The following is a 26,214-nucleotide window of genomic DNA, read 5'->3' on the forward strand; positions in this document are numbered from 1 at the left end:
ACCTTGTCATAACACAACTGACTGGCTCAAAGACATTAAGAAGGAAAGAATCTCCACAAATTAACTTCTAACAAGGCACACCTGTTAATTGAAATGCATTCCAGGTGACTACCTCATGAAGCTGGTTGAGAGAATGCCAAGAGTGTGCAAAGCTGTCATCAAGGCAATTTTGAAGAATCTCAAATATAAGATTCTTCAGATTCTTCCAAAACACTTTATTTGGTACCTACATGATTCCATATGTGTTATTTCATAGTTGATGTCTTCACAATTATTCTACAATGGAGAAAATTGGAATTAGTAGACGGGACCAAACTTTTGACTGGTAGTGTGTGTGTGTGTGTGTGTGTGTATAATTGTTTTCTGTATGAGATTAAGTTCTTATTGAGATTAGGTTATAGGTGGTCACAGACAGGAGTGTGTTTACATTTAATTTCTCAATGTTGTGCAGACAAGGCTATTCATGTGATAATTTATTTCTTTTTTTAAACCAAACTGGACACGGATTACATTGTGGCATAGGATAGAACCCATATTTACAGTATGCTTCATTATATTCTATCTCACCGCAGAGATTGTTGATGTTGTAGCCCATTTGAAAAGGTTGGGACAGCGCATAGACACGTTTCGATTACAGAGGGGACGCAGATGGTGGAGGAGACCTACGGGCATTCTGTCACGAGTTTGCAGTAACAATTTATGGCAGCTGGAGTCCGTAGCCTACACGCGCTTGCATACAAAATACAGACATCTGCATACTAGTAATTCCTCATGCCATCCAAACACTCCTTTGTCCAGTCTTTTTATTTACTCTCTTTTAACCGCCAATCAGAGGCAGCTGCTCGCCATTTACCAGACCTCTGCCCAAAGCAACGTGACGCACTCCACTGCACGTCCTCATTTTAGAGGAGATCGACGCATGGGTAAGTTGGAATAGGTTTTTGTGCACTGTGCTTCACAAAACATTTGGTAAGGATTCGCTTTTAATTAAGAATATCTACACTATATGAGTGATACTTTTACACATCTCTCATCCTACCCGAAGAGAATTGGAGAGCTCGAGCGCTTCATCGCACCCTTACTGACTGACACAGATGCTGCGAGACTGGTGCATTGTGGATCGGCGGTCAAATTTACATCATTGCAAAAGGTGGGAGACCATTGACCGATTTTCTGATATTCGTTTAATAACATGACATTTCCTTCTACATTTTAATATGTGATTAGCTTCCAAGACCGTAGCCTCAGACATACAATTGTTGTCCCATATACATCATGCGCAGGAGAACATTAAAACAATCATAATGTATGGTGTTTAATCATTCAAACTGGGTTTGACAAATCGTCATTGCGAGGTGCATTTTGAAATTATGTTTTATGATGCGCTCGTGTAGCACGACAGATTTATAAGAGCTAAATACCCTTTCAACACCCATTTCAGTGAAGTTTAAAGGCAAACACCTAATACAAGCAGACACGCACACACAAGCTCCGCAGGACCAACTAGTCTAACCCTACATTAATAATTGAGACATTTGAATGCAGCAACAGCGCAGTGAGTGTGTGTGAGCCACCACAGCATCACGTGCCTTGTCCGTTTTGGCAATCTGCTGTTCCACTATGGAGTTTAAAAAATGTAATCATAGGATAGAAATAATCAACATGTATTTTTCTTTGGGCAGACATTCATGCTTGCCGCCCCTCTATGGCATCAGCATGTGAAGATGCAGGGCTAGTGTGCATCAATCTAGTTTTATTACAAACAGTTCTTATTTCCCCCTGTCCACCTCCACTGCTGACATTTAAATGGTGCTAATGGATGCCCTCTGTATACAGTGGCCAAACCCACAGCCCAGCTGGCAGGATGCAAGTCCCCATGATGACTGGGGTTCCCTGGTGTCCCTGACGGATTGGTGAATACAGGAGTAGGGAGAGACAGATGGGTATGTGTCCTCATACTGTGGAGGGGGTTCTTGTAAAGGCAGAGGTTTAACAGCCGTTATTGATGGTAATTCTGTCTTGTGTGCTCTATTCCTTGATATTTTTTTATTGACTATTGTTGGTATTAGTGGGGGCTGCCGTAACAAGTTATTCATTTAAATTAGGTTAGTTCAAGGTAAAATATGTCAAATAAGTTAGAAGAAAAAGGTTATTCAGGTCCATTAGATACTGTTCCTCAACGCCTATGATTCTTGGTGATTTTGCAGATTAATTTAGTAACTCTGGCCTACTGCAGTTCATAGTATCTATTGGCAGTGGTCAAGGCCAATGGTCCAGTACGTCCTTGGTAGGGTTTTGGGGACAGGTGTTCCAGGGGGTTGCGTTCCACTTTCTGCTGCTCTCTGCTCTGTGTTTATCTCCAGATATATCCTGAGGAAGATGCTGGGAAGGTGCCAGCCCTCAGAGCCTATTTAGATGAGTCCACAACATGTCCTGACTGACAAGGCTGTCAACAAAGCTGTTTTTAAACAGGTAACACTATTTATCAAGCTAATGTAGATTTCCATTGAAGTCATTGACTAAGACGGCACTATTTTTTGCTGAATGACCTTGATAATTAAGGAGACCATCTGGTAACCTACATTGAGGTAGACTGTTTTCTCTGTTCTCTAGATATGACTGAGGCTTTGTTAGGCGTTTGAGCAATGAGACATCTCGTTACACACTGGTTCAAGGGCCTTATACTCACACAAAGAACAGTGTTACCATTGTGCTGTACAGTATCTCCTCGTGCTGAGAGAGGGGGAATATGAAAGGGAGGGTGAGACAGAAAGTAAGGGATTAGTTCAGTGTGTTTATACAGTTGAAGTCGGAAGTTTACATACACTTAGGTTGGAGTCATTAAAACTTGTTTTTCAACAACTCCACAAATTTCTTGTTAATAAACTCGTTTTGGCAAGTCGATTAGGACCTCTACTTTGTGCATGACGCAAGTCATTTTTCCAACAATTGTTTAGACAGATTATTTCACTTATTCACTGTATCACAATTCCAGTGGGTCAGAAGTTTACATACACTAAGTTGACTGTGCCTTTAAACAGCTTGGAAAATTCCAGAAAATTATGTCATGGGCTTTAGAAGATTCTTATAGGCTAAATGACATCATTTGAGTCAATTGGAGGTGTACCTGTGGATGTATTTCAAGGCCTACCTTCAAACGCAGTGCCTCTTTGCTTGACATCATGGAACAATAAAAAAAATCAGCCTCAGGAAAACAATTGTAGACCTCCACAAGTCTGGTTCATTCTTGGGAGCAATTTCCAAATGCCTGAAGGTACCACGTGTACTATTGTTTGTACAGATGAACAAGTATAAACACCACGGGACCACACAGCCATCATATCGCTCAGGAAGGAGGCGCGTTGTCTCCTAGAGATGAATGTAATTTGGTGCAAAAAGCGCAAATCAATTCCAGAACAACAGCAAAGGACCTTGTGAAGATGCTGGAGGAAACGGGTACAAAAGTATCTACAGTGGGGCAAAAAAGTATTTAGTCAGCCACCAATTGTGCAAGTTCTCCCACTTAAAAATATGAGAGGCCTGTAATTTTCATCATAGGTACACTTCAACTATGACAGACAAAATGAGAAAAGAGAATCACATTGCAGGATTTTTAATGAATTTATTTGCAAAAGATGGTGGAAAATAAGTATTTGGTCAATAACAAAAGTTTCTCAATACTTTGTTATATACCCTTTGTTGGCAATGACAGAGGTCAAATGTTTTCTGTAAGTCTTCACAAGGTTTTCACACACTGTTGCTGGTATTTTGGCCCATTCCTCCATGCCGATCTCCTCTAGAGCAGTGACGTTTTGGGGCTGTTGCTGGGCAACATGGACTTTCAACTCCCTCCAAAGATTTTCTATGGGGTTGAGATCTGGAGACTGGCTAGGCCACTCCAGGACCTTGAAATGCTTCTTACGAAGCCACTCCTTTGTTGCCCGGGCGGTGTGTTTGGGATCATTGTCATGCTGAAAGACCCAGCCACGTTTCATCTTCAATGCCCTTGCTGATGGAAGGAGGTTTTCACTCAAAATCTCACGGTACATGGCCCCATTCATTCTTTCCTTTACACGGATCAGTCGTCCTGGTCCCTTTGCAGAAAAACAGCCCCAAAACATGATGTTTCCACCCCCATGCTTCACAGTAGATATGGTGTTCTTTTGATGCAACTCAGCATTCTTTGTTCTCAACACGACGAGTTGAGTTTTTACCAAAAAGTTATATTTTGGTTTCATCTGACCATATGACATTCTCCCAATCTTCTTCTGGATCATCCAAATGCTCTCTAGGAAACTTCAGACAGGCATGGACATGTACTGGCTTAAGCAGGGGGACACGGCTGGCACTGCAGGATTTGAGTCCCTGGCGGCGTAGTGTGTTACTGATGGTAGGCTTTGTTACTTTGGTCCCAGCTCTCTGCAGGTCATTCACTATGTCCCCCCCGTGTGGTTCTGGGATTTTTGCTCACCGTTCTTGTGATCATTGTGACCCCACGGCGTGAGATCTTGCGTGGAGCCCCAGATCGAGGGAGATTATCAGTGGTCTTGTATGTCTTCCATTTCCTAATAATTGCTCCCACAGTTGATTTCTTCAAACCAAGCTGCTTACCTATTGCAGATTCAGTCTTCCCAGCCTGGTGCCGGTCTACAATTTTGTTTCTGGTGTCCTTTGACAGCTCTTTGGTCTTGGCCATAGTGGAGTTTGGAGTGTGACTGTTTGAGGTTGTGGACAGGTGTCTTTTATACTGATAACAAGTTCAAACAGGTGCCATTAATACAGGTAACGAGTGGAGGACAAGAGGAGCCTCTTAAAAAAGAAGTTACAGGTCTGTGAGAGCCAGAAATCTTGCTTGTTTGTAGGTGACCAAATACTTATTTTCCACCATAATTTGCAAATAAATTCATTAAAATCCTACAATGTGATTTTCTGGATTTTTTTTCCTTCTCATTTTGTCTGTCATAGTTGAAGTGTACATATGATAAATTACAGGCCTCTCTAATCTTTTTAAGTGGGAGAACTTGCACAATTGGTGGCTGACTAAATACTTTTTGCCCCACTGTATATCCACAGTAAAACGAGTCCTATATCAACATAACCTGAAAGGCCGCTCAGCAAGGAAGAAGCCACTGCTCCAAAACCGCCATAAAAAAGCCAGACTACGGTTTGCAACTGCACATGGGGACAAAGATTGTACTTTTTGGAGAAATGTCCTCTGGTCTGATGAAACAAAAATGGAACAGTTTTGCTATAATGATCATCGTTAGGTTTGGAGGAAAAAGGGGGAGGCTTGCAAGCTGAAGAACACCATCCCAACCGTGAAGCACGTGGGTGGCAGCATCATGTTGTGGGGGTGATTTGCTCCAGGAGGGACTGGTGCACTTCACAAAAAAGTTGGCATCATGAGGAAGGAAAAGTATGTGGATGGAAAATTATGTGGATATATTGAAGCAATATCTCAAGACATCAGTCAGGAAGTTTAAGCTTGGTTGCAAATGGGTCTTCCAAATGGACAATGACTCCAAGCATACATCCAAAGTTGTAGCAAAATGACTTAAGGACAACAAAGTCAAGGTATTGGAGAGGCCATCAGAAAGCCTTGACCTCAAGCCTATAGAAAATCTGTGGGCAGAACTGAACAAGCGTGTGTGAGCAAGGAGGCCTACAAACCTGACTCAGTTACACCAGCTCTGTCAGGAGGACAGGGCCAAAACTCACCCAACGTATTATGGGAGACTTGTGAAAGGCTACCCAAAACGCTTGACCCAAGTTAAATCATTTAGGCAATGCTACCAAATACTAATTGAGTGTATGTAAACATCTGACCCACTAGGAATGTGATGAAAGAAATAAAAGCTGAAATAAATTATTCTCTACTATTATTCTTGACAATTCACATTCTTAAAATAAATTGGTGTTCCTAACTGACCTAAAACAGGGAATTTCTACTAGGATTAAATGTCAAGAATTGTGAATAACTGAGTTTAAATGTAGTTGGCTAAGGTGAATGTAACCTTCCGAATTCAACTGTATATAAATCCACTGCATTTTAACAGAGCAGTCGACCTATACTGCCAGAGAAAAAAGGCGGAGAACAAAGCAACCTGAAAGCAGAACCATAACTAAATCAGATTAGTCTAATCTGCTTTCATGGCTGATGAGTTAATGTCTGACATATGCCAGATCGGCCTATAAAATGTTTGGTTGGGTCAGGTCAACCAGGAGCTAGAGAGAAATAGAGGCTGCATTTGGAAGGGTAACCTACATATGTGGTTGACCAAGATAACCCACATGTCCTGGAACTGTAGTAATTCTTAGAATCCCACCCAGTGGCAAAAACCTGATTGCACTCACACAAGCCCTCTTGTTTATGACTTGAAGTTTGTGACAAAATTAGTGACATTTCATGTGCAGACTGAAACAGTAAAGTGCAGACTAAATGTCTGTTGTCCTCTTCACCATAGCACCATGTCAGCCTGAACCAATGCCTGCTTTTCTGCTCCCTCCATTTGTCTTAGTTGAGGTGTCTTCAATAAAACTGCCACAATGACTATTTCTCAGAGCCTGTCAAACTGTCTACTACTCAGTTCGTCTTCATCTTTCTCTGCTGCTCAGTTTTCTACACATCTTACTGTATTGTGTAAAACAGAACTCAGTGACTGTTGTCATGTCATTCCCCCTGCAGTTGTCAACGTGGTTCATCCTTACCGAACTGGGACGGGAACTGGGACCTATGGCTTTCACCCACTGAGAAAGGGGCACAACATTGGCATTCACCCACTGCTGATGGGGCACAGCCACACTTCTTTAGTTATCAATATGTTGTAGAAGTGTATCAACTTTCTGTGATTATTTGGATATTTTACTTAGCCTACTTAAAATGGGATTATAATTGGCACATTGCTGGTTCCCCTTTAACCTTTTACTGCAATGAGCAAAATCAGTCAGTGTTTCTTGGTTGTCTTAACCTCTCTGGGAGATGTGTAGCGTCCCACCTCGCCAACAATCAGTGACAGTGCAGGGCGCCAAATTCAAAACAACAAAAATCTCAATTAAAATTCCTCAAGCATACAAGTATTTTACACCATTTTAAAGATAAAATTCTCGATAATCCAGCCACAGTGTCTGATTTCAAAAATGCTTTACAGCGAAAGTACCACAAACGATTATGTTAGGTCACCACCAACTCACAGAGAAACACAGCCATTTTTCCAGCCAAAGAGAGGAGTCACAAAAAGCACGAGATAAAATGAATCACTAACATTTGAGCTTCATCAGATGACACTCATAGGACTTCATGTTACACAATACATGTATGTTTTGTTCGATAAAGTGCATATTTATATAAAAAAAAATCTAATTTTACATTGGCGCGTTACGTTCAGTAGTAAAACATGCGGTGATTGTGCAGAGAGCCACATCTATTTACAGAAATACTCATTATAAATGTTGATGAAAATACAAGTGTTATACATGGAATTTGAGATATACAGTGCCTTGCGAAAGTATTTGGCCCCCTTGAACTTTGCGACCTTTTGCTACATTTCAGGCTTCAAACATAAAGATATAAAACTGTATTTTTTTGTGAAGAATCAACAACAAGTGGGACACAATCATGAAGTGGAACGACATTTATTGGATATTTCAAACTTTTTTAACAAATCAAAAACTGAAAAATTGGCCGTGCAAAATTATTCAGCCCCCTTAAGTTAATACTTTGTAGCGCCACCTTTTGCTGCGATTACAGCTGTAAGTCGCTTGGGGTATGTCTCTATCAGTTTTGCACATCGAGAGACTGAAATTTTTTCCCATTCCTCCTTGCAAAACAGCTCGAGCTCAGTGAGGTTGGATGGAGAGCATTTGTGAACAGCAGTTTTCAGTTCTTTCCACAGATTCTCGATTGGATTCAGGTCTGGACTTTGACTTGGCCATTCTAACACCTGGATATGTTTATTTTTGAACCATTCCATTGTAGATTTTGCTTTATGTTTTGGATCATTGTCTTGTTGGAAGACAAATCTCCGTCCCAGTCTCAGGTCTTTTGCAGACTCCATCAGGTTTTCTTCCAGAATGGTCCTGTATTTGGCTCCATCCATCTTCCCATCAATTTTAACCATCTTCCCTGTCCCTGCTGAAGAAAAGCAGGCCCAAACCATGATGCTGCCACCACCATGTTTGACAGTGGGGATGGTGTGTTCAGCTGTGTTGCTTTTATGCCAAACATAACGTTTTGCATTGTTGCCAAAAAGTTCAATTTTTGTTTCATCTGACCAGAGCACCTTCTTCCACATGTTTGGTGTGTCTCCCAGGTGGCTTGTGGCTTTAAACTACACTTTTTATGGATATTTTTAAGAAATGGCTTTCTTGCCACTCTTCCATAAAGGCCAGATTTGTGCAATATACGACTGATTGTTGTCCTATGGACAGAGTCTCCCACCTCAGCTGTAGATCTCTGCAGTTCATCCAGAGTGATCATGGGCCTCTTGGCTGCATCTCTGATCAGTCTTCTCCTTGTATGAGCTGAAAGTTTAGAGGGACGGCCAGGTCTTGGTAGATTTGCAGTGGTCTGATACTCCTTCCATTTCAATATTATCGCTTGCACAGTGCTCCTTGGGATGTTTAAAGCTTGGGAAATATTTTTTTATCCAAATCCAGCTTTAAACTTCTTCACAACAGTATCTTGGACCTGTCTGGTGTGTTCCTTGTTCTTCATGATGCTCTCTGCGCTTTTAACGGACCTCTGAGACTATCACAGTGCAGGTGCATTTATACGGAGACTTGATTACACACAGGTGGATTGTATTTATCATCATTAGTTATTTAGGTCAACATTGGATCATTCAGAGATCCTCACTGAACTTCTGGAGAGAGTTTGCTGCACTGAAAGTAAAGGGGCTGAATAATTTTGCACGCCCAATTTTTCAGTTTTTGATTTGTTAAAAAAGTTTGAAATATCCAATAAATGTCGTTCCACTTCATGATTGTGTCCCACTTGTTGTTGATTCTTCACAAAAAAATACAGTTTTATATCTTTATGTTTGAAGCCTGAAAAGTGGCAAAAGGTCGCAAAGTTCAAGGGGGCCGAATACTTTCGCAAGGCACTGTACTTCTCCTTAATGCAACCGCTGTCAGATTTTTTTTTTAAACGTTAAGGAAAAAGCAAACCATGCAATAATCTGAGTACAGCGTTCAGACAACAAAGCAGCCAAAAATATATCCGCCATATTGTGTAGTCAACATTAGTCAGAAATAGCATTATAAATATTCACTTACCTTTGATGATCTTCATCAGAATGCACACCCAGGAATCCCAGTTCCACGATAAATGTTTGATTTGTTCGATAATGTCTATCATTTATGTCCAAATAGCTTCTTTTGTTAGCGCGTTTGGTAAACAAATCAAAACGCGCGTTCAGGTCCAGCCGAAAGTCGGACAAAAAGTTATATTACATCCCATAGAAATGTGTCAAACTAAGTATAGAATCAATCTTTAGGATGTTTTTATCATATATGTTCCAACCGGAGAACTCCTATGTCTGTAGAAAAGCAATAGAACGAGAGCTAACTCTCTCGTGACCGCGCCTCGGAGCCTGTGGCATTCTGGCAGACAACTGTCTCAATCAGCTCTCATTCACTCCCACTTCACAGTAGAAGCCTGAAACAACGTTCTAAAGACTGTTGACATCTAGTGGAAGCCTTAGGAAGTGTAATATGACCCCATTTACACTGTATATTGGAATGGCAGAGTTGAAAAACTACAAACCTCAAATCCAACCAGGAAGTGGGAAATCTTTCTCAGGTTATCGCCTGCCATATGAGTTCTGTTATACTCAGACATCATTCAAACAGTTTTAGAAACTTCAGTGTTTTCTATCCAATACTACTAATAATATGCATATATTAGCATCTGGGCCAGAGTAGCAGGCAGTTTACTCTGGGCACCTTATTCATCCAAGCTACTCAATACTGCCCCCCTGTCACCAAGAAGTTAAACAAATCTACTATGCAACAAGAGTATACACCTCACACACATGGTTATGGGTTTTAAAAAAATACCTGTACCATATTAGAAATACATTTGAAATGTATTCAATTTGGAGTTTGCATCCCAATATTACAGTTTATATACATCAAAGACGAACAAACATTGCAAAACCATAGAAACACAGAATTTTCGGCAGGTTTTTGAAATAACGTTTATTAATGATAAAATATATGAAAAACATTCCACCCATGAGTCCATTTAGATGGAGATTTGGTCATTTGACTGCAGGAAAGGGATACTTGTAGTCTTTTATGCCACGTTACTCAGGACTTTATTGGATAGGACCACATTTCATGCCATAAGAGAGACTCATAAGGGGTGGGGTTGTAGTGTTGTGTGTCTGACACTTTGGTGCTTTGCATTTCCTTCCCTGAAATACTGTTTAACTGAGGGATGCTTTCTCCCCCCTCCTTTGTAAAATAACTCTAACACGTTCTGATCCCCTTCCACACTGTTCAGCTGATCAAAGCACTGACACTGCAGTTGACTAACACCTCTCTCTGATGCCTGCTTCTCCTCATGCTGTCAGCACTGTCCTTTCTCTTCTCTGTAACCTTGGCAACACTAACGCCTTACTCACCTCCGATCTCTGACGTCTAACATGACTAACAAGATTGAGTCTGCTGAGATGGCCTTGCTGTTAATTTCAATGATGTGCTCCTAACCAAGCAAGCTAGCAGGGAGCATACCCATGACAAGCCTGTGCGGATGGTTTAGTAACATTAGTCTACCCTAACGTTACAGGAGTGTTGAGGATGTTAGAATTGTCAGTGTGTGTAGCTGTGTTGGGGGTTCTAAGATCTCTCAATCTTACCACCCTAGTTTTTAGATGGTTTCCCGAGGCCTGGTTTGTCTTGTGATTGCTGCATGTACTGGTAACTCTGAGTAACCTTAGCTGGAGTCGTAAAGAACTAACCAACACTGGGGTAATCCTGGTTTACTAACCTGGACTAACAGTCTAACATTCACTAATCAACCAAACTGAAACCCAAGCACTGGAGAAGTGCCTTGTCTGACTCTGTGGTTAAAACCATCCTTAACCTAATGGTCTGTTAAAACCACTGTGTGTGTGGGTGTACATTGTGTGTTTAAGAGTGGGGCTGTTACTATCATTAATATTCTTTCACTCTGAAACCAAACCCCCAACTGCCAACAGCTCTCTTGTCATTCCTTAATAAATACAATAACACTCTAATACCTAACAGTACTAACGTCTGCTAACAGACCTATTGGTACTAATACTCAACTGTACTATGGATGATGTTGGCTGGACTTGTAATTTCTAACACACTCACTAACCCTTTGCTTTGTGCCCTGAGTCTGAGACAGTCCTCTCACATTTTCCTGAAACCCTTCTCCGCCAGACACAGATCACCCAAAACCATATACAAGAACTATGTATTTATCAATCTGTTATAACCTTAAGTGTGATATGTTTCTTGAGACATGTTACTTTTGGCCCCCTAAAGCACAATGGTGAGTGATTCCAGGATCTGGGATGGAAAGCTGGATCAACCAATAGATTTAAAGAAAAAGTGCACCTAGGTCGACCATACACTTCTGCTCAGGGTGACGATTGATCAAAAAAATATATATATTACAAATCGTACAGTTAACTATGCTCAATAATTGTATTTCATTAAAGCTGAAGTATTCTATCTTAACAAATGGCTGACAAATGTTTATCCCTGTGTTGCAGCTCAGTGCTTGGTTTGCAGTCTGCATAGACACTGATGTGTATTATCTTCTAAGATAAACCAAAGGAAATAGCAACCCTTTCCTGCTTTACAACTAACTGACTGGTATACTAACCACCCCATATGAGGCCTAACAATTTGGCCATTGATTCATTGCTCTTACTAACATACTGTATCTTCCCACATAAAACAATGCTACATTTTACTATAGTACACTCTGTAGTATCCCTGGATCATGTGTAGAAATTACTATATCATTTCGGTATACAATAACCGAAAAGACACTGGTTCGAATCCCTGAGTCGACAAGGTGAAACATTTAATCCTAATTGCTCCTGTAAGTCGCTCTGGATAAAGAGTCTGCTAAATGTCTAAAATGTAGAATAGTATACTGCACACTGTAGTATCCCTTGATCGTGTAGTGCTTACTATATACTTTTGTAGTATACTGTAGAATACTATACTACACACTGTAGTATCCCTTGATCGTGTAGTGCTTACTATATACTTTTGTAGTATACTGTAGAATACTATACTACACACTGTAGTATCTCTTGACTGTATAGTGCTTACTATTGGATTGTGTAGTATACTGGTGAATACTACACTCCACATTGTAATATCCCTCTATCGTGTACTGCTAACTATATACTGTAGAATACTATACTACACACCGTAGTATCCCTCGATCATGTGTAGTGCTTACTATATATTTTTATTGTATACTGTATAATACTAGATTAGATAATACAGCATTATCTGCAAAAAAACACTAGTAAATACTACAGCAATGTCCACAAACAGTTTTTTAAAACTATAGTTATACTAGATTATTTTTATTTGCATATGCTTCACATTCCCATCCCCCATACAGTGGTGTAAAGTACTTAAGTAAAAATAGTTGAAAGTACTAGTTAAGTAGTTTTTTTGAGGTATCTGTACTTTTACTTTACTATTTATATTTTTGACAACTTTTGCATTCCTATAGAAAATAATGTACTTTTTACTCTTTACATTTTCCCTGACACCCAAAAGTACTTGTTACATTTTGAATGCTTAGCAGGACAGGAGAATTGTCTATTTCACAAACTTATCAAGAGAACATCCCTACTGTCTCTGATCTGGCGGACTCACTAAACACATGCTTCATTAGTAAATTATGTCTGAGGGTTGTAGTGTGCCCCTGGCGATCTGTAAATTTAAAAAACAAGACAATTGTGCCGTCCTGGAATTTTACAATATTTTTATTTTACTTTTGATACATTTAAAACCAAATACTTTTACTCAAGTAGTATTTTACTAGGTGACTTTCATTTTTACTTGTAAGGTATCTTTAGTTTTACTCAAGTATGAACATTTTGTGCTTTTCTTCATCATTGCCCCATATCTCAGTTTGTGCTAACTATGAGTGAGATGCATACATGCCACGTACAGACCATATATTGTCTTCCCTACAGATTATAAAAAAATAACAGATGCTCTGAACTATCTGATCAGACTCCAGTTCTACCTACCTACAGGTTATGGAACATTTGCTATTTTTGCCCAGCAGGTTTCCTCAAGGAGAAATCCTCAATTTCTGAGCCTCTCCCGAGTCCAAACATTAGTTTGCAAAGATGGGTCAATTGTACCAATTGGATGTCATGAAATTGGGGAGAAAATGGGGTAAAAAGTACAAACAAATACTACAAAAAAACTCATAGTAAATACTAGAGCAATATCTGTAAAAACTACAGTAATTACTATAGAATATGCTATAGTTTTTACTATAGTAATATTTTCAGTATTTATACTGTGGTAAGCTTTACTACAGTATACTAGAGTTATGTCCACAAAAACACTACAGTAAAGTCCGCAAAAACACTACAGTGAAACCTATAGTATACTTATGCAAAAACTACAGTGAATACTATAGTATATTAGTCATGTCTGCAAAAACACTACAGTGAAAACTATAATATACTTCCATAAAACACTACACTGAATACGATAGTATATAAATATAGTAATACTACAGTATTTAGAGCATAGTATACTATAGTATTTTTTTCATATGTGACTCTTCTTTTAATCCTGTCACCCACTCCACCCTGCCCCTTGGTGAGATCAAACAGCATCTAGTAGGCCATGCAGTATATTGTCTTTACTTCCTGAGTCATCATGAGGATAGACATCCTTGTGTCCTTGATCATATGACATTTTACTAACCTCCTGAAATGGAGTGAGAACACTAACTATTGGGCGATCCCACGCCAGTGGGAGCAGAAAATATTTTTGTTATCTCAGATTGTTCTTTCAATTCTCACATAGAAACTTCATTGGGAGGAAGGATGTTTGAAATGCTTTTATTTGTATCACAAACTGTTCGAGAGAATCATGATGAAAGTAGCCATTTTAAGTAAGAAACATAAAAAGGAAATAGTCAAAAATAATAAAACTATATACAAGGAGTACCGGTACCGAGTCAATTTGCAGGGATACGAGGAAATTGAGGCAATATGTACATGTACAGTTGAAGTCGGAAGTTTACATACACCTTAGCCAAATACATTTAAACTCAGTTTTTCACAGTTGCTGACATTTAATCCTAGTAACAATTCCCTGTCTTAGGTCAGTTAGGATCACCACTTTATTTTAAGAATGTGAAATGTCAAGAATAATAGTAGAGAATAATTTATTTAATCTTTTATTTCTTTCATCACATTCCCAGTGGGTCAGAAGTTTACATGCACTCAATTAGTATTTGGTAGCATTGCCTTTAAATTGTTTAACTTGGGTTGCCTTCCACAAGCTTCCCACAATAAGTTGGGTGAATTGTGGCCCATTTCTCCTGACAGAGCTGTTGTAACTGAGTCAGGTTTGTAGGCCTCCTTGCTCGCACACGCTTTTTCAGTTCTGCCCACAAAATTATAGGATTGAGGTCAGGGCTTTGTGATGGCCACTCCAATACCTCGACTTTGTTGTCCTTAATTAAGCCTTTTTTTGTGAAGTGCACCAGTCCCTCCTGCAGCAAAGCACCCCACAGCATGATGCTGTTACCCCCATGCTTCACGGTTGGGACGGTGTTCTTCGGCTTGCAAGCCTCCCCCTTTTTCCTCCAAACATTACGATGGTCATTATGGCCAAACAGTTCTATTTTTGTTTCATCAGACCAGAGGACATTTCTCCAAAAAGTACAATCTTTGACCCCATGTGCAGTTGCAAACCGTAGTCTGGCTTTTTTATGGTGGTTTTGGAGCAGTTGCTTCTTCCTTGCTGAGCGGCCTTTCAGGTTATGTTGATATAGGACTCGTTTTACTGTGGATATCGATACTTTTGTACCTGTTTCCTCCAGCATCTTCACAAGGTCCTTTGCTGTTGTTCTTGAATTGATTTGCACTTTTTGCACCAAATTACATTCATCTCTAGGAGACAGAACGCGCCTCCTTCCTGAGCGGTATGATGGCTGCGTGGTCCCATGGTATTTAAACTTGCGTACTATTGTTTGTACAGATGAACGTAGTACCTTTAGGCATTTGGAAATTGCTACCAAGGATGAACCAGACTTGTGGAGGTCTACACATTTTTTTTCCTGAGGTCTAGGATGATTTCTTTGAATTTTCCCATGATGTCAAGCAAAGAGGCACTGAGTTTGAAGGTAGGCCTTGAAATACATCCACAGGTACACCTCCAATTGACTCAAATGATGTCATTTAGCCTATCAGAATCTTCTAAAACCATGACATAATTTTCTGGAATTTTCCAATCTGTTTAAAGGCAAAGTCAACTTAGTGTATGTAAACTTCTGACCCACTGGAATTGTGATACAGTGAAATAATCTGGAAAAAATTGTTGGAAAAAATGACTCGTGTCATGCACAAAGTAGATGTCCTAACTGACTTACCAAAACTATAGTTTGTAGACAAGAAATTTGTGGAGTGGTTGAAAAACGAGTTTTAATGACTCCAACCTAATTTTACTTCCGACTTCAACTGTAGGTAGGGGTTAAACTTGACTAGACAATCAGGATGGATAATAAACAGAGTAGCAGCAGCGTATGTGATAGTGTGAGTGTGACGTCAATGTGCGTGGGTGGAGTCCAGTGAGTCTGCATAGTGCCGGTGCAAGAGAGTCCGTACAAATAAAAAGGGGCTCACTGCAAATAGTCAGGGTTGACATTTTATTAACTGTTCAGCAGTCTTATGGCTTAGGGGTAGGAGCTGTTCAGGAGCCTTTTGGTCCCAGACTTGGCGCTCCGGTACCACTTGCTGTGTGTTAGCAGAGAGAACAGTCTATGACTTGGGTAGCTGGAGTCTGGCTTATTTTTTTAGACATTGTAACAATATACTCTTCAAACCATGTCGAATTTCCAGAGTGGGCTCTATCATACTTTTAATGATATGACCCATTTTTATACATAGATATTGACATAGGTCACTAACCAATTCCAGTCCTCCTTTAGGTCACCCACAGAGTTCCCTTTGAAATATTTTGTCCATTCACTGTTTTGGTGATGCTCAAATTGATCATACCTTCAGAATTAGTGGAGAGCCCACTCTGGAAATTTGATTTACTTGTAGAGCAAGGTTCCCCAACTGGTGGCCCATGGTCCGAATTAGGCTCACTGGTGGTTTTATTTGTCCCCCCCAACTTTTTTTGGTTTATTGGAATTTTCATTGTTGGACATAAAATACTGCAAAAACACTAGGAAATCATCTCCAAGTGAGTTTTAATTTAGGGAATGTATTCCCACACGAGAGATAGGTAATCATATACACATTTAAGCAAGGTTTGAAATGATTGTTTTCGTCATATTATATCCGTTTAGGTTTCTTACGGTCATTTTGCAGTCTACAAATGATTTGTAAATATGTTCCGACCATCCGCTCAAGTAAAATCAGCCCACAGCTGAATCTAGTTGATGATTCCTGTTGTAAAGTATATGCTTCCAAACAATGTCTTAAAATGAAACAAATTCTAAAGGTAGTTTTGAGATATTCATATTAGTTGTGTAAGGTTTTATTTCAGAACCAAGAAATATACATATTTTACAGTACACTATAAGAAGAATAATGACACCAAGATGTCTCATGTACTGTTCAAGGGGTCTTTAAAAGGGTCTAAAATAGCTACTTTCATCATGATTTTCAACAGCAACAAAAACTGATGATACAAATGTAAAAAGCATGTCAAACATCCATCTCCTAATGAAGTTTCTGTGAGAATTGCCAGAACAATCTGAGATAGAAAAAATATTTTCCGCTGGCATGGAATCGCTCTTTTGGGACATGATAGCTCCCCATTATCTAACTAACTAACCTACTAATTATCTAACTAACTAACCTACTAATTATCTAACTAACCTACTAATCATCTAACAAAAACGAGCCTACTAATTGTCTAACAAACTAAAATCATGTGCTCAGAGTTTTGAGGTTTTGGTTCAACAAACCATCACCTCACTTTGGTGTGTGTGTCCGTGTGCATGTGTGGGCATGCATGTGTGTGTGTGTGTGCGCCTGCATGTGTGTACATTTATTCTCAAACTGTGTGCACGACAAGGTGATTTGTCTGTGTCTGAGTGTTAATGAGTATGTTTATCCGTTTTCTGCTGAGTAACATTATGGCATAGCAATGTTGTCCTCATCCCCTATTTACAAGTGATTTAGCCTAAAAATGAGACCACTGTCAAAGTTTGACAATCAAATTGATCAAGCTACTGTATGAAGCAGTTTTTCAGAATAGCTCAGTCATAGGTTGGTCATCCTTAACTCCTAACTAATCAGTGACCACCACAGTGTGAAAGAGGTCTTACTTCCTTAGCTTCTCTGTCCTTTGTGTACTGCCATTTACTGAATACTGGATTGATAAAACACATTCCCCATGTCCTTTTCACTGTGAAATAAACTGTCAGACATTTTGAAAAGCGCCTCTTTGTCTTGTTTTAGCGCTACTGTAATTATTTTTAGAAAGCGGCTAAACATTCTCCAGGCCTGGTGTTTCTTGGACCAATTTTAAGTCCAAGAATGATCTTTCTGTATGTATATTATCGCTCTGTGGGAACAGCAGGTTGCCACTCAAACATACTGCGTTATCACTCTGTACTCCAGTGTGTGAAAGGCTCCCATGGAGGCTCTTTCTGTCTGCAGTAGGCAGCTTTCACTCAGCCAGCCAGTCACTGCTCCCCCATACCACCCACTCCACCCCAGCCTGCCTCTGTAGAGTGACAGACAGGTGACTGGGGCTATGTCTTTGGTCTCCTAATTGCAGTAATCATAGCGGCGTGTGATTACTACCACAGTGTATTTGACACATGCAGAGCCCTTAATATTCACAATGCTGAAAAACACCTGTGCTTAACAAACCTCCTCAAACTGTGGAGAGCACTTCAACAACAATTTCCTGTCCAATGTTTGAATTGGAGGAAATATTTTTATCAAATCACGAAAGCATACTTTCAAGACATTGGATTGTCCAAATGTGAACATAAGTATAATATTTGTAACATCTTTTAATGGTCAAAATGTCCACAATCAATTAAATATCTTGTGTCCTGTGAAATGAAATATTATCTTGTGTCCTATGAATTGGGGTAATAGTATAAAGTTGCTATCAGAGTGGCATTTATGTGTGACATCTGGTTGAATTACTTATACTATAAGTAAATCAGGGAATATGTACAGTACCAGTTAAAAGTTTGGACACCTACTCATTCATGGGTTTTCATTTATTTTTTACTATTTTCTAAATTGTAGAATAATAGTGAAGACATCAAAACTATGAAATAACACATGGAATCATTTAGTAACTGAAAGTGTTAAACAAGTCAATATATTTATATTTTAGATTCATCAAAGTAGCCACCCTTTGCCTTTGACAGCTTTGCACACTTGGTATTCTCTCAACCAGCTTCACCTGGAAATATTTTCCAACAGTCTTGACCTTTTTATTTAACTAGGCAAGTCAGTTAAGAACAAATTCTAATTTACAATGAGGGCCTACCAACGGCAAAAGGCCTCCTTCGGGGAAGGGGGCTGGAATTTAAAAAAAGAAAATGCTGAGCACTTGTTGGCAGCTTTACCTTCACTCTGCAGTCCAACTCATTTCAAACCATCTCAATTGGGTCGAGGTCAGGTGATTGTGGAGGCCAGGTCATCTGATGCAGCACTCCATCACTCTCCTTTTTGGTCAAATAGCCATTACACAGCCTGGAGGTGTGTTCGATCATTGTCCTGTTGGAAAACAAATGATCGTTCCTCTAAGCACAAACCAGATAGGATGGCGTATTGCTGCAGAATGCTGTGGTAGCCATGCTGGTTAAGTGTGCCTTGAATAAATCACTGACCATGTCACCAGCAAAGCACCATCACACCTCCTCCTCCATGCTTCATGGTGAGAACCACATGTGGAGATCATCCGTTCACCTACTCTGCGTCTCACAAAGACAGCGGTTGGAACCAAAAATCTCAAATTTGGACTCATCAGACCAAAGGACAGATTTCCGGTGGTCTAATGTCCATTGCTCGTGTTTCTTGGCCCAAGCATGTCTCTTCTTATTATTGGTAGTGGTTTCTTTGCAGCAATTCGACCATGAAGGCATGATTCACGCAGTCTCTGAAAAGTTGATGGTGTAGCCTTCATTTCTCAGAACAAGAATAGGCTGACGAGTTTCAGAAGAAAATTATTTGTTTCTGGCCATTTTGAGCCTGTAATCAAACCCACCAATGCTGATGCTCCAGATACTCAACTAGTCTAAATAAGGCCAGTTTTATTGCTTCTTTAATCAGGATAACAATTTTCAGCTGTGCTAACATAATTGCATAAGGGTTTTCTAACGATCAATTAGTCTTTTAAAATAATAAACTTGGATTAGCTAACACAACGTGCCATTGGAACACAGGAGTGATGGTTGCTGAAAATGGGCCTCTGTATGCCTATGTAGATATTCCATAAAAAAATCAGCCATTTCCAGCTACAATAGTCATTTACAACATTAACAATGTCTACACTGTATTTCTGATAAATTTTATGTCATTTTAATGGACAAAAAATGTCATTTTCTTTAAACAAGGACATTTCTAAGTGACCCCAAACTTTTGAAGGGTAATGTAACTCTGGATCTTCCTTTCCTGTGGCGGTCCTTATGAGAGCCAGTTTCATCATAGTGCTTCATGTTTTTTGCGACTGCACTTGAAGGAACTTTCAAAGTTCTTGGAATGTTCCATATTGTCTGACCTTCATGTCTTAAAGTAATGATGGACTGTTGTTTCTCTTTTGCTTATTTGAGCTGTTCTTGCCATAATATGGACTTGGTATTTTACCAAAAAGGGGCTATCTTCTGTATACCACCCCTACTTTGTCACAATACAACTGATTGGCTCAAACTCATTACAAAGGAAAAAAAATCCACAAATTAACTTTTAACAAGGCACGCCTGTTAATTGAAATGTGTTCCAGGTGACTACCTCATGAAGCTGGTTGAGAGAATGCCATGAGTGTGCAAAGTTGTCAAGGCAAAGGGTGTCTACTTTGAAGAATCTCAAATATAAAATAGATTTTGATTTGTTTAACACTTTTGGGGTTATTACATGATTCCATATGTTATTTCATCGTTTTGACGTCTTCACAGTTATTCTGCAATGTAGAAAATAGCAAAAATATAGAAACCCTGGAATGAGTAAGTTTGTCCAAACTGTTGACTTACTGTATATGAGTAGCACCTTACAATAAGTTTGTGTTCAAAGTCGCCCCCACTCTCCCTCCATGTTGTTATCATATTGTGTTCCTAGGGTTTAACAGCAGGGGGCAGTAACGCCCCAAGTAAGACCGTGTTGCTGCTGTCTGAAAATTAAACCTGCTTAGATTATTCTTCTGGTCGTGATTGTTCAACAGCTTGGTGATAAAGGTGGGATTGTGCTTGGTTTAGCTCATAGCATCAGGTGTGTCAGCCAGGTTAGGTATTAGGCCAACATAAGACTATGCTGTTCTCCTGGACCAATATGCCCTCCCATCCGTCCCTAAACACATATCAGGCCAAGGTCTGCACCACTGCTGATAAGGATGATAGTACTGTCATTTTATATTGAACACACTTTCCATAGATGGCACGTCAAGGGGCAATATGCAGTTGCTACATCCATTTTTGGACTTAAATAAATTACATAATTGAGTTATATGTACCCAATGATTCTTGAAGAATATAGCTTATAAATGCCTCATGAGCTTAGTTCAACTCACGTACCCCATCAGAACCCCCAATATATTAAGGCTATCCAAACACTGTATAGCCTCAACATGGTTAAGACTATACTTTTGATATCATAGAGGGTCAGTCCTTGCGGCCACAGCTGTCTATGATTTTGAGACTGGTTACATTTCTCCAGCCCCATCCCTCAGCTTTTTACCAAGACAGTGGTGGGGAAACGCTTTGTTTAAAATGCGGACTGCCCCTTTAAAGTGATGTCATATATTATGATTGGGCGATAACATTCTGAACCAGCACTGCATGTACTTTACTTATTTATGTGAATTTGTACACTTTTATGGTGTAAGAAAGCTCTATTTTACTCAGAATTTTCAATCACATTACAGGAGTCATTTATTCCACTTTAAACATATGTGTTTATCCTGGATTAAGTTACAATTGTTGCAATAATGCCTCCACCTGGGGTGTTTAGGACTAATAGTATATGCAATCGCATGGCCTTAAATGGCTATACAAATGTACCCAATGATTCTTGAAGAATAGAGCTTAAGAATATAGCTTATAAATAAATCATAATAGCAGATCTCACAAGCAGATTATCTTTCATTACATTTCAGGACTTTTTTGGAAGTAAAAATGTTTGACCATTAAAAATAAAATGTTCCCTTAACCCTTAACCCTAACCCCAAAAACCCTTACCTTGATCCCAAACCCTAAACCTTAACCCTTAACCCCAAAAACCCTAACCTTGATCCCAAACCCTAAACCTAACCCTTAAGCTTAAAATAGCATTTGAACAAATTCAGGACATGAAAAAAGTTGTCAGAACAAAAAAGTTATACGTTGTCAGGACATTCGGGTTAATTGTTAGGACGTTGGGGTCCTGATAAGGTAGAAAAACAACCACACACACACACACACTGGCCTAAAATGCCTTTTTCCTTTTGGGGACTGACTAAATGTCCCCAGTTGTTTGAATTTTCCTTGTTTTACAATCCCTTGTGAGGACTTCTGGTCCCCACAAGGATAGAAAAACCACACACACATAATTGTGACCATTAAATTACGTAGATGATAATGATTATTTAATACTCAGAAAACTCAGATTGGTGATAATACACATTGTCGAGACGATTAATGAAAAACAGTTCAGGAGTGCTCACAAAAAAAGTTCACCTGGAACACACTTTTTCCTCACATCCTTGTTGCCATGGATACCATGGTCAAAATGTCAGCTGTCTGCATTTCTCTGAGACTGAGAGACTCTCTCTAATGGTAAAGCTATGCAGCCACCATTTGTACAATGGTAACCAATATCCATTTGTCCACAGAGACGTTTGTGCTACTTACATCTGCACATGCTCAGGCCCTCTTGGACCTTTAGCTGTCAGGAAGAAACGTCCAGGAATAGTCTGATCCACAGCCACTCCGTAGTATTTTCTTACTTGGTCATTTATTTGCTTCGGGTAACTAAAGCATTGAAACTTGCACACCATTTCAGATGTTAACTGAGTTTAAGGACACACCTGTCTCTCATTCTCCATACTGAGAACTTGACTGGAAAGTGTGTGTGTGTTTGTGTGTGTGTGAGAGAGAGCCCAAGATATTGTATTGCACATTGATACACATAGGGACAGGCTTGAGTAGAAACACCAGTGCCCCCACCCTGTTCCCTCCCGATAGACCCCTACTCCCACCTCCCCTCTCCCTGTATCAGAAAAGGGGTTCTGCTTTCCATTTGAGCCCAATGTGATCCAGATGAGGGGTTTCCATAGGTAGGAGCGGCGGGGCCGGGCCCAGGGTCTTCACGGGTCACTTTTAATTTACCACAGAGCTCAGCCCACAGAATCAAAACACACAGGACCCCTTCACAGAACAGGCCAGGAAATAATTTACACGTCACACCTTTATTCATTACCATATCAAGTGGTAACTCAAGGGCTTACAAGATATACTTTTCAATACTGTTTGGCATTTATGTAAGCATACAAATGCATATTCATCAAGTAGAGTTTCTTGTTTATTTTGCACAGTAAGCATGACTTTTTAGGGATTCACTGTCATATTGGATGCTATCATTGTATATAAACATTTCTTCTAAATGTATAAAGATTAAATTAGCTGAAGAGCAGTGCTGTATATATCTGGTGTAAGGGGGAGACATGAGGGAGACAGAGGGAAAAGTAGGTTGGCTAGATTTCTTTTTTTGCTTGGTCTAAATTAACTCCTCTTGCAAGAATGTTTTAGATTTGACCAATTCTTTTACTTTTTTAGTTCTGTCCTTTGTATGCTCCTCTCCTCTTCAACACTAAAGCAGGGAGTTCCCTGGAATAACCAGATATACTGTGTGCTGGAATAGCAGCAGATTGCTTCAAACATAATTAGTCTCTAAGCTGTAAAAGATGGTGAGGGAGGAGAGAGAAACTAAGCTTGGGAAATATGTATTTCCACAGCGCTCTAATCATTGTGACAGTGCCTGGCCATGCACAGTTTACAATAGTAAATCTGATCGAAGACATTTCAAGGGCTGAATAGTGATGGCTCTCCCTGAATCAGTGAGGGTGCCCGTGCGAGGCTGTGTACAGTTGTGAATGGGAGCTTGTGAAAATGTTTCAGCCAATGTCTTGATTGCAAGTATGTCTATCAGCTGTATGTTTTTGTATGTGCTGTATGTTTATCTAACACTTTGGTGAACATATCAGACAACCAGGAAACCTATAAATCCCAGACTGTCCTGTAGTCTTTTCCATGCTGGACCAAGAGGAAGAAACCCTGTTCACTGTGGTTTTGAATAAGCACATGTGTGTTTTTGAGTGTTTGTATCTATGTACCTCAGGCAGTAGGAAAGGGGGATAAATGGGGTTGGCCTAGTATTTTAAATTTACCCCCAATTCACCTCTAGGGGGAGGGGGAAGGAGGGCAAAGTGTGGGTAAATTGCATAAAATCCTCCCTGGTGCATTCTCAAAACCACCCTAAATAGCAGCATTACTCAGTGCTCTAAAACAGCCAATAAACACATGTCCATGTATCTGTTTCTGTGCCAAGGCTGTTTAACAAAACGTGTTTTACATTACAGGTTGTAAGTCACCTGAAAAACCCAGGAGTACACTGAGTCTCAACAACGTTATGATGAAGCGTCTATGGTTTAATACACAGGGTTTAATACCATGGCACAACATTAAAAGTAATGATCTTGCTCCAGTGTTATTGATGGGTCACTCTGGGAGACTGGAAAATGTACACACACACACTTCCACACTCTCAAATGAAGCACATATACTGTATTAGCTAACACACTCAAATAAACACACAGAATCATGTCACATTTCAGTCCGCTGCTGGGAACAGGATTTGAGTTTAGGTTTTTCTCAAAGAACACAATAGTTATGCTCTGGAAAGCTTTAAAATGAACCATATAGTAAATGAAGCATACAAGCTGATTTGAAAACTGGGGGACTATAAACTGGGGGAACAGTTTACAATGAACAAAAATATAAACGCAACATGTAAGTGTTGGTCCCATGTTTCATGAGCTGAAATAAAAGATCACAGACATTTTCCATATGAACAAAAAGCTTATTTCACTCTCAATTTTGTGCACAAATTAGTTTACATCCCTGTTAGTGACCATTTCTCCTTTGCCAAGATAATCCCTCCACCTGACAGGTGTGGCATATCAAGAAGCTGATTAAACAGCATGATCATTACACAGGTGCACACCGTACAGGGGGAAATGTGCAGTTTTGTCACACAGCACAATGCCACAGATGTCTCAAGTTTTGAGGGAGCTTGCAATTGGCATGCTGACTGCATGAATGTCTACCAGAGCTGTTGCCAGATAATTGAATGTTAATTTCTCTACCATAAGCCATTGTTTTAGAGAATTTGGCAGTACATCCAACCAGCCTCAGAACCACAGACCACGTGTAACCACGCCAGCACCAGACCTCCACATCCGGCTTCTTCACCTGCGGGATCGTCGGAGACCAGCCACCTGGACAGCTGATGAAACTGAGGAGGATTTCTCTGTAATAAAGCCCTTTTGTGGGGAAAAACTCATTCTGTTTGGCTGGGCCTGGCTCTCCAGTGGGTGAGCATATGCTATTCCAGGCCCACCCATGGCTGCGCCCCTGCCGCATCATGTAAAATCCATAGATTAGGGCCTAATGAATTTATTTCAATTGACTGATTTCCTTATATGAACTGAAACTCAATAAAACCATAGAAATTGTTGTATGTTGTGTTTATATTTTTGTTTAGTGTGGATTCATTCCAATCCCATAACATTGAGAAGCAAACTGCTTTTTAAAAGTTTAACCGCAAGAGTACTCTTTTTACATCTCACCCCTGAAAAATGGCCAACGAAACAAAAGATATGTTTTCCTTTTAATTATTATTATTTTTCTTATTGCTAGGTAATCTAATTCCTTCCTGTGTCATAAATTTAGCCAAAGTAATCTGCAGCTTGTTAAATTGCTAATGGATACAGACAGAGCTCTGAGCCTCAGTGGTCATGTTATTCTGGGATTTAGGACTAGAAGTATTGGGGAGGATGAATGGGGTTGGGTTTTTTGTGGAAGTACAATAAGGGCTTTTACACCAGGCCAGTACAGGAAAATGGTCAGAGAGAGAGAGCGAGAGATTGAAAAGTAATTTCTAAGAACAGCGTGATCTCTCTCTGACAGTGAAGGGCAGGTGTATGTGTCTATATGAATAGATGGATGGTGCACCTTGCATGTGACTTTAAACTTGCAAAAATTAGTTTTATCTGCAATTCATTATTCGAATGAGAAAATGCGTATGTCCGAACCACTGATCATAGAATGAATCTACCTCATAACTTCACCTGTGGCTAGAGATGCTGCTCCAGAGCTGTTCCCTACAACCCTTTTTTTTTACCCTCATTCTTCCTTCTTGTCCTTCCCCCTTTCCTGATCTCTCTCTCTCCTCATATCCTCCATTTTACCATTCGACACAATTTGTCTTGTTTCCTTTTACATTCTCCCCCCCCCCCCCCCCCCCCCCCCCCCTCATCTCATTTCTCCCCACCCCAAAGTCCTGTGTAAAAATGGTGATATTAAGTCAGCGACCCGGTGCTTTCTAAACTGTCACCTTTACCCCCGCGTTCAGCCAACATAGCGAGGCTAGATAAGCGGACAGGCAGAGAGGCCCAATCTATCAGGCACGGCGCTGAATGATGGACAGTAATTAAAAGTTAGCTAATAACCTCTTCACACCTGACATTTCAACAGGGAGGTCCTGGACACCATTATCTACATATAGATTA

General features: G+C 39.9%; 1 long non-coding RNA gene across 2 annotated transcripts; it reads left to right on the plus strand.

The window, feature by feature from the left end:
* Positions 1–593: 593 nt before the first annotated feature.
* Positions 594–25,299, plus strand: LOC110525677 (uncharacterized). Of its 2 annotated transcripts, none has more exons than XR_016496605.1 (5): positions 594–923; positions 1,046–1,150; positions 1,837–1,943; positions 2,364–2,472; positions 6,686–11,713. It is a non-coding gene; the product is annotated as an uncharacterized LOC110525677 (long non-coding RNA). The 2 variants fall into 2 exon arrangements; XR_016496606.1 differs by lacking the exon at positions 6,686–11,713 and adding an exon at positions 24,796–25,299 and having other exon boundaries at positions 792–923.
* The last annotated feature ends 915 nt before the right edge of the window (positions 25,300–26,214 follow it).

The sequence above is a fragment of the Oncorhynchus mykiss genome, chromosome 6, assembly GCF_057628025.1.
Source record: "Oncorhynchus mykiss isolate SJ-2025 chromosome 6, ASM5762802v1, whole genome shotgun sequence".
NCBI classification, from domain to species: Eukaryota; Metazoa; Chordata; class Actinopteri; order Salmoniformes; family Salmonidae; genus Oncorhynchus; species Oncorhynchus mykiss.